The following is a 9,315-nucleotide window of genomic DNA, read 5'->3' on the forward strand; positions in this document are numbered from 1 at the left end:
TGGAGAAGATATAAAGTATGAATGGACTGAGTCTTGAGGGGTCCACAGAAGTAGGTCAGTTGGAGAAAGGGGGTGAGTCCTTTAGGCAGAGAGGCTGCGGGAGAAGTGATTGTACACAGCACACTCGGAAACCTGCAAGGTGCTCACTCGTATCACTGCCTTTGAGAATTCATTTGGGGAGCTGGAAGACAATGAGTGAGGATTCCAGCAGCTAAGGCCAAGTATGAGTGGGCTTATAATTCATTACAAAGGCCAAGAGGATATTTTCCTTTCTATCTGGCAGGAACAGATTGGGTTGCTTCTTTTGAAAATCCATTTCAGTAACCCTTGGGGAAGGATGGAGACCAGAACAGTTCACTAATGTTTTGTCATAGCAAGGACGATTGAAGATTGAACTAACGGTAGAATAAGGAGTGATGTTGTAGAATGAGCTATTTTGGAGAGCAGAATAAAAAAGTTCAGTAAAATATACAATAATCATGTTAACTTTCAAAATAAAGCCTATCATGAGAAGCAGCTGGGTAAGGTGGGCTGGATAATGCCAAATCTACATCCCAACCTCTAAAACCTGTAGATGTGTTGCTGTGGATGTGACAAATTGTTTTTGAGAAAGAGGTGTGGTAGTTTGAATGTAATTGGTCCCCTAATCTCATAGGGAGTGGCACTATTAGGAGGTGTGGCTCTATTGTAGTATGGCCTTGTTGGAGGAAGTGTGTCATTGTCGGGGTGGGCTTTGAGTTCTCATGTATGCTCAAGTCACACCCAGTGCCACAGTCTACTTCCTGTTGCTTTCTGATCAAGATGTAGCCAGTACCATGTCTGCCTGCATGCCGCCAGGCTCCCCACCATGATGGTGACGGACCGAGCCTCTGTACTGTAAGTAAGCCACCCCAAATGAATGTTTTCCTTTATAAGAGCTGCCATGGTCAGGGTGTCTCTCCACAGCGATGGAAAGCCTAACTAAGACTAGGGGTTATCCTGGTTTACAGAGGTAGTGTATACTCCAGGGTCTTTGGAAGAGAGTAATGAAAATGATGAGTCAGAATAGAGAAGTGACAAGAGTATCAAGAAGTTAAGGTCACGTGACCGAGTCTTCCAGACCTAAGGATTGTGGGCTGTCTCTGAAAGCTGAGGTGAAGAGCGGGGTGGAGTCTCTTCAAGAAGCCTGAAGCAGGAAAGCATCCCTCATAGCCTTGGAGTTAGTAAGGTTTTACCAGACCGGGGAAGAGGGGTGGGTCGTGAACTAGTCAGTCATCCCCGATGTGGAGGTGTCTCTCAGTTTCAGACATGTCCTCAGCATGGTTTCCTGGAAAGGGGTGCTCCTCAGGGAAAAAGATAAGATAATGCCAGATGCCCCTTTCTGGAATCTCCAGCCTCTGCTCATGGCAGGACATTTCTGCCTTCAACACGTGTAGCAATAAGATGCCTTTCTCCTCCTCCAGTTTATTAAAAGTAGATTCTTTTCTCACACAATATAACCTGATTACAATTCCCTCTCTCTCTATTCCTTTCAGTTCCTCTCCACCTCCTCTCCCATCTGGATCCACTCCCTTTTTGTCTCTCATGAGAGAAAAGAACAAGCTTCTAAATGATAACAACAAATCTTAACAAAATAAAATACAACGAGATAAAACAAAAGCCCATCACATTGAAGTTGGATAAGACCAACAGAGGGAAAAGAACCCCCCAAAGAAGGCACAAGAGTCATATACTCATTTCTTCACACATTCAGGAGTCCCATAAAAGTACAAAACTGAAAGCTATATTAATCTCTATGCAGAGGACTTGGTGCAGACCCATGTAGGGCCATGCTTGATGCTCCAGTCTCTGTGAGTTGACTTAGTGGCCCTTGTTCTCCTGGAATACTCCAGTACACTCTGGCTTCCACTCTTTATGTCTTCTCCTCCATGAGGTTCTCTGAGCTCTGAAGATTTGATGGTGATATCTCATTTAGAGACACTGTGTGTCTCAAGGTCTTTTTCTCTGTGTAAGGTTGGCTGTGCATCTGTGTTTGTTCCCATCTGCTGCAGGAGAAAGCATCTCTGACGATGGCTGAATAAGGCATCAGTCTACGATTACAGCAGAATATGATTAGGGATCATATCATTGTTGCTTTTTTATTTTTTGTTATTTATTTATTTATTTAAGCCACTAGTATTTAGTTTTACCTTAGGTCTCTGGGCTATCTAGTCTCTGGCTCTTGGTCACCCAAGCAGTGTTGGGTATGGGTTCTGTATTGTAGAGCAAATCAGAAATCGGTTGGTTATTTCCACAAGGTTTGTGCCACCATGGCATGAGCATGCTTGACAGGCAGGACAGTGTGTAGAGCAAAGGGTTTGTGGTTGTGCTGCTGTTTACATTTTCATTTTGGTAGCCTGCAGAATACCTTCCTGTACCAACGACACTAGAGTACGGAGTTCTATATAGGTAACAGCTCGACTTCTGTATGTTCAATGGCTGTATGTATATGTGTGGTCTTCAGCAATGGGGTCTTTCTGTCAATTTGTGAAGAGTGACCTATTGTCTTGGCAACAGCCTGGGTTGCTTGGGGGATTTCCATAGGATGCCTTTGGCCAACAACTCAGTTGAATGTAACGCAGTCCCTGTACTGGAAGCTTCATTTGGTGACAAGAGACGGCCAGTTGGGGCTCCATCTTTTTCATTATTTATTAAGACCACCTTCAAAAGGCCTTGGGTACCCAGATGTCTAAATATAGAGGGGAAGGAACTACTGCTACCAATATACTCTACAGGGTAATATCTCACTGCCTAACATATCAATATCTTTTTAACTAGAAAAGTTGGGTTCTGATTTAATTATAAATCAAGCTGGCTTTTGAGTTGGAATGTGGCTCTCTCCTTCTCTAAACCCAAGCATGTTGCTAAAAGAAAAAAAATTAGGGGATTCTGTCTCATATCCGAAGAGCCAACTGGTATGGGACAGAAGAAAATAAATAATCTAGGGACCATTCTTGTCAAGATTCTATTACTCTCCATGCTTATTCTTGATTCCTGGGAGTCCCTCCTCACATATTACATCATCCTAAAATCGCATTTTGATATTAATAATGTCCAAATTTTCCACAGTGAAAAATAAATCTTCCTATTAGCAATCTCTGAAGTCTCCAGAAGGAAGATGGGGCCCCACAACAATGACTCTACCGTCTCCATAACCAAGCCATTGAGCGAAAAAAAAAACACCACTTAATGATCAGCTTTGGACTGCAAACTCTTCAGGACAATTCCAAGATGAGATTGTCCATCATATTGCACATCTAGCCAAAACTTCAGATAACCTTACCCATTACTCTGAGACTGGCTACAAACTTTAAAGCTAGTCCTTTTGAGACTTAACCATTTAGCTTTCTTACAGGATCCCATGAGATACCATCACCCTCTAGACAGCAAGAGTTGATTTTAAGAAAATGATGCCCCCTCTCCCAAAAAGGTTTTATTTTCTCAGGGTTATGGATAAGTTGTAATAGGGTTGGGGTGGAACAATAAAATTTAAACTCAGGATTCTCTTTCAGAAAAGAAAAAAGGGAGAATAGATAGGCTAGGATATTGTTATAGAATATTAAGGTAGATTATTGTATCTACTAGTAAACTAATTTTAGCAAACTTAGATAATTTATACTGATATGGATTCTTGTATATTGATACAAATGTAAACTATTTTTCTATTCTTATTTAAGATAATTTATATATTGATACAAATTCAAAACTATAATTGTCATATTGTACACATGTTCCTACTCCTATTTGAAATATTTTGCATATTGATACAAATGTAAAATTATAATTGTCATACTGTCTGTATGTTCTACCTCTGTTTAGGATATTTTGTATATTGATATATATTAAAGACGTTGTTGTCATATTGCACTATACATTTCTACCTTCATTTAAGATATTTTGTATATTGTCACAATTTTGAGGCCATTATCCTTACACTGTACATCTGTTTACAGACTGTTTGCCTTGATAATGTGAAGCCTTAGCCCTTAGGTTATTTAGGTAGATAAGACTTACAGATTTATAATCACCCATGCTTGTCATTTCTATAGTTATGTAAGTTAGGTTCTCCAGATTTACAGAAACATTTGTCAGATGGATAGATAATCTTCAAACACTTCATTTCCCTAGAAAATATGGCATTTAAATGTTTTGATAACTTAGAATTCTGTTGCCATGAGACATGATTGTTCCTGGTAACACAGATCTACTCCCAAAAGAATGTGGGGCTTCAATTCAAAGACACTCTGTATCGAAGTTTGTCTTCTTCTTGGCACAAAATGGCCTGCTGGGCAAAGAGCTTCCCTTGCCTTGACTGCTGACAGTATGCACACTGTCCTTTCTGGACGAGCATGACACAAGGAAAAGCGACTGCTGAACCCTGCCAAGACAGGGTAAGACAGTCTTTCAAAATTCCTGCTTCTAAAAATGGTCTGTCAGATATTCTAGGCCTGTAGCTAATAATGGATGCCCCAACAGTACTGAGCATCTTTAGGTGACTGTCCAGGTAGCCAGCTGTCTCTGTCAATTCTTGCAATTTTTTTTTTTTTTTTTTTTTTTTTTTGGAAATTGCTTGCTCTCACTTCCTGTTTTCTCAGGTAACACTATTTTCCTTCTCAGGTCTTTGAGGGGTTGAAGACTAGATAGTTACAGTTACATTCCTCTCATATCTTAGCTAAGAACATTTCAGATACTGAAGTTAGATTCTTTAGGATAGGACAACTATTGGAGTAATATCTGTAACATGCCACTTACCTATGATCTGGACATTTCTGAACATTTAATGTGTGTTTCTTGCTTGATGTTATTCTTGCTGGTTATATTTCTATTTTGTTTATATTTTTACCTTTCTCCTTTCCTGGACAATACTTGATAATCATTCCTATTGTATATAGTTTTGTATTAGGCTAGAACTCTCTTATTTAGACAAAAGGGGGAGATGTAGTGAATATCTATTCTATCTATGACCTTGAAGCACCAGCCCCTAGAGATGTAGCAGGTAACTGTTCTACCTATGACCTTGAAGTACCAGCATGGCCTCAGGGCTACCCTTAAGATTGGAGAGGCACATAGAATGGGCTTTCTTCTATCCCACACGGGCTTGGATGGTGCAGACTGATTCAGGCAGCATAACAGTGTGGGACAGGACCTCACCCTTCCAGGACCCTGCGATGATTATCCTTTTCTTTTAGTGAGTTTTCTTTCCTAATAATTATGAATAGAGCAGAAATGAATATGGTTAAGTGCCCTTGTGGTAGGATGAAGCATCCTTTGGGTATATACCCAAGAGTGGTATAGCTGGATCTTAAGGTAGATGGATTCCTATCTTTGTGAGGAACTGCTATATTAATTCCCAAAGTGGCTGTATGAGTTTGCACTCTCACCAGTAATGGAGGAGTGTTTCCCTTGCTCTACATCCTCCTCACCAGCATGAACTATAACTGAATTTATTAAACTTAACCATTATGACAGGTGTAAGGTGGAATCTCAAACTAGTTTTGATTTGCATTTGCCTGATGGCTAAGGAAGTTGAATATTTCATTAAGTGTTGCTCACCCATTTGAGTTTCCTCTAGCGAGAATACTGTTAAATCTGTATCCCACTTTAAAATTGAACAGTTTGGGTTTTTGATGTCTAGTTTCTTGAGTTCTTTATATATTTTGGATATTAGTCTTCTATCAGATGTGGAGTTGATAAAAATCTTTTCCCACTCTGTAGGCTGCTGCTTTGTCCTGCTGACAGTGTGCTTTACCTTACAGAAGCTTTTCAGTTTCATGAGGTCCCAGTTATTATTTGTGCATCTCAGTGCCTGTGCTAATGGTTTTCTGTTCAGAAAGTCTTCCCATGTACCAATGTGTTCAAGGCTATTCCCCAGTGTCTTTTGTGTGAGGTTCAGTGTATCTGGTTTTATGTTGAGGTCTTCGATCCATTTTGAATTGAGTTTTGTACAAGGTGATAAGTATGGATCAATTTGGTTTCTTGTACATGCAGACCTTGAGTTTGACCAACAATGTTTGTCAATGATGCCATCTTTTTTTTCCAGTGTATATTTCTGGCTCCTTTATCAAACATCAGGTGGATTTATGTCTGGGTCTTCAACTTGATTCCAGCATGTCTATTTCATGTTAATAACATGCTGTTTCTGTTACTGTAGCTTTGTGATACAACTTGAAATTGGAAACGGTGAGACCCCCAGCAGTTCATTATTGTTCAGGATTGTTTTAGCTTTCTTGTGTTTTTGTTTTTTAAATATGAAGTTGAGAATTGTCCTTTCAAAGTCGATGAAGAATTGTGTTGGAATTTTGATGGGAATTGCATTGAATTTGTACATTGTTTTTGCTAGGATGGCCATTTTTACTATGTTAATCCTACAAATCCATAAGCATGGGAGATGTTTCCATATTCTGATGTCTTCATCAATTTCTTTCTTTAAAGACTTGAAGTCCTTATCATGCAGATCTTTCTCTTGTTTGTTTAGTTACTTCAATTTTTATAATATTACTTGTGGCTGTTGCTAAGGTTGTTGTTTTCCTGATTTCTTTATCAGATCACTTGTCATTTGTATATTGGAAGACTACTTAATTTTGTGAGTTAATCTTGTATCATCCAACTACTTTGCTAAAAGTGTTTATCAGCTGTAGGATCTCCCTGATGATATTTTAGGAACATTTATGTATACTATCATATTATCTGCAAATAAAGATACTTTGACTTCTTTTCCAGTTTGTATCCCCTTGATCTCCAGCAGTTGTGTTCCTGCTCGAGCTAACACTTCAGGCTCTGTACTGAATAGATATGGAGAAAGTGGGCAACCTTTTCTTGGTCTTGATTTTAGTCAGTCACCTATTACAACCATTCTACTTCCTGGTGCTCTTTTTCTCCTTAAGTTTGACATTTTGTAATTTATCCTGCTCAGCTTACTCCTTTTCAGTATAAATCTTCATTAGAGTTATTGCTAATAACCACACAACAGAGTCTATACTAGGCTGTTTTGAGATTTCCTCTGCCCATGGGATTAATCCAAAACTCTTCACTTTAGACTCTGACAGATTCTTCGAACAAAGGCAAAAGGCAGACACATTCTTCACCAAAAAAACCTAGCGCCTAAATACCTAAACATAATAAAGGCATTTTACAGCAAGCACATACCTAACATCAACTTAAATGGAGAGAAACTCAAAGAAATTCCACTAAGATCAATATGTTATTGGCATGAAAACAGACATGTTGATCAATGGAATGAGATCTACAGAATATGGCATTGAATATGTTTTAATAACATAAGATTTTTTTTATAACAATGAGACATGTCTGCTTCTGGCAGCATCAATCTACTTCAGAGAAGATGATAGGCATTGAAGAAACTCCATATGGAGTTTACTTTCTTTGTGGCAAAAGTTAGCCACTGGGCAAAAAACTGCCCTTGCCTCAACTGCTGACAGTATGCTGTCTAAAAGAGAAACACAGATTCAGTTTCAGACATCCAAACTTAGGCAGTGAAAGACAGAAAGCTAGTGAAACTGTAATTGAATGAGGGGGCCATGTTCCAGTCTCAGCAAGCAGCAGAACTTGGCAGCTTTGGACATGTGGTTCTGGCTTTTGCAGTAAAGATATAAGAAGAGGCCTATGGAATTTGCCTCAGAGACTAAGGAAAGCTGCTAAGGCCAGACATGTGTCAGGGATTTTCCTGAATGGAGGCCTAGAGAGGCTATTGTTTGAAGATGTTAAGTTGAAGCCTGGATTACCTTGCAGCCCCCAAATGTTGGAGATGTCAGAGCCATGGGATAACTGCTGAGAAAAGCTGCTAACAAGGAGTAGAACCAGACCAAGAGAAAGAAGTGTGCTGCAGTCAACAAAACTGAAAGGAGTTAGAGATCTGAAGAATGTTTTGACATTAGACATGAAGATGCAGAGTTTGGAGTTTGCCCAGCTAGTTTTCTCTCTTGCTTTAGTCCAGTATTTCCTCACTATGCTCCCTTCCCTATGTTTTGGAATGGTAATGTATATCCTGTGCCATTATATGTTGGAAGTATCTGATGTACTTTTTGCTTTTGATTTTACAGGAGATTATAGTTAGATTGCATGAATCTCAGAAGAGACTTTGAACGTTGGACTTTAAAACATTGTTGAGAATGTGAGAAACTATGGCGACTTTTGAAGTTGGTCTGAATGCATTTTTGCATTATGACATGGCTACAAGCCTTTAGGGGCCCAGGGGTAGAATGTAGTGGTTTGAAAGGCAATGGTCCCCAAAGGGAGTGCACTATTAGGAGGTGTGGCCCTGTTGGAATAGGTGTGTTCTTGTTGGAGGAAGTGTGTCACTGTGGAGGTGGGCTTTGAGGTCTCATATATGCTCAAGATACTGCCCAGTGTCTCAGAACACTTCTTGTTACCTGCAAGATGTAGGACTCTCGGCACCATGTCTGCCTGCACACCACCATGTCCCAACAAGATGATAATGGACTGAATCTGTTAAGTGCAAGACAGCTACCCTAATGAAATGTTTTCCTTTGTAAGAGTTGCCCTGGTCATGGTGTCTCTTCACAGCAATAGAAATCCTAACTAGGACAGGTATGTCCCTTGTATCCCTATTCTCTCCAGGACTTTTATAAGATGCCTTTCTTATTCTTTAGTTCTGGATATTTGATTCCATTTGTTTGTTATCATTCTCCCCTCATTTATTTTTCATTCTGTGCCTCTGTGTTCCTGTGTTGTGCATATGTGTGTCTGCTTTGCATATGTGTGGGCACACAGGTGTGCGTATAATTTACCTGAGGTTGATTCTGGATTCATCCTTCATCGCTCTTCTACCTTACTCATGGAGATCTGGTTTTGCAATCAAACTCAGCACTCACAGATATGACTTATTTTCCCAGCCAGTGTGCTCTTAGAATCCTAGATCTCTACCTTCTGAGGCTAGAATTGCAGGCAAGCTTAATTACCTACCTGCATTTGCACCCATTCTCCTCACACTTTCATGGCAAGCATCCACTGAGCCATAACCCTTTGCACACCTGCCAGTCTGTTACTAAACAGAAACTAGGATATTCGGGACTTAGGAACAACTTATAGGCAACTTTGTGTATATGGCTGGAGCACAAATCTAGGCAGGAGTCATTATGAATTATTAACGTTCTGGCAGAAGATTGCCATTCTTAAATGTCTGTGTGATGACAGTCTTGATCTGAGATCTCATTGTGCTTGTTAGTTAGGTTTCAAGATTTCTTTAGAAGGTAACCATTGATTTTAAACCAAGGCTGGGAGTTTACACGCTAATCCTGTGTGCTGTGTGGATCTGTG

The 9,315-nt window shown here is 39.8% G+C and overlaps 1 long non-coding RNA gene across 1 annotated transcript; it reads right to left on the reverse strand.

The window, feature by feature from the left end:
- Positions 1 to 1,740: 1,740 nt before the first annotated feature.
- On the reverse strand, positions 1,741 to 4,168 carry LOC143268769 (uncharacterized). Its single transcript, XR_013044896.1, has 2 exons — positions 4,033 to 4,168; positions 1,741 to 2,069 (listed from the first exon to the last, which is right to left on the reverse strand). It is a non-coding gene; the product is annotated as an uncharacterized LOC143268769 (long non-coding RNA).
- Positions 4,169 to 9,315: the final 5,147 nt, after the last annotated feature.

Source organism: Peromyscus maniculatus, chromosome 15 (assembly GCF_049852395.1).
Source record: "Peromyscus maniculatus bairdii isolate BWxNUB_F1_BW_parent chromosome 15, HU_Pman_BW_mat_3.1, whole genome shotgun sequence".
NCBI lineage: Eukaryota > Metazoa > Chordata > Mammalia > Rodentia > Cricetidae > Peromyscus > Peromyscus maniculatus.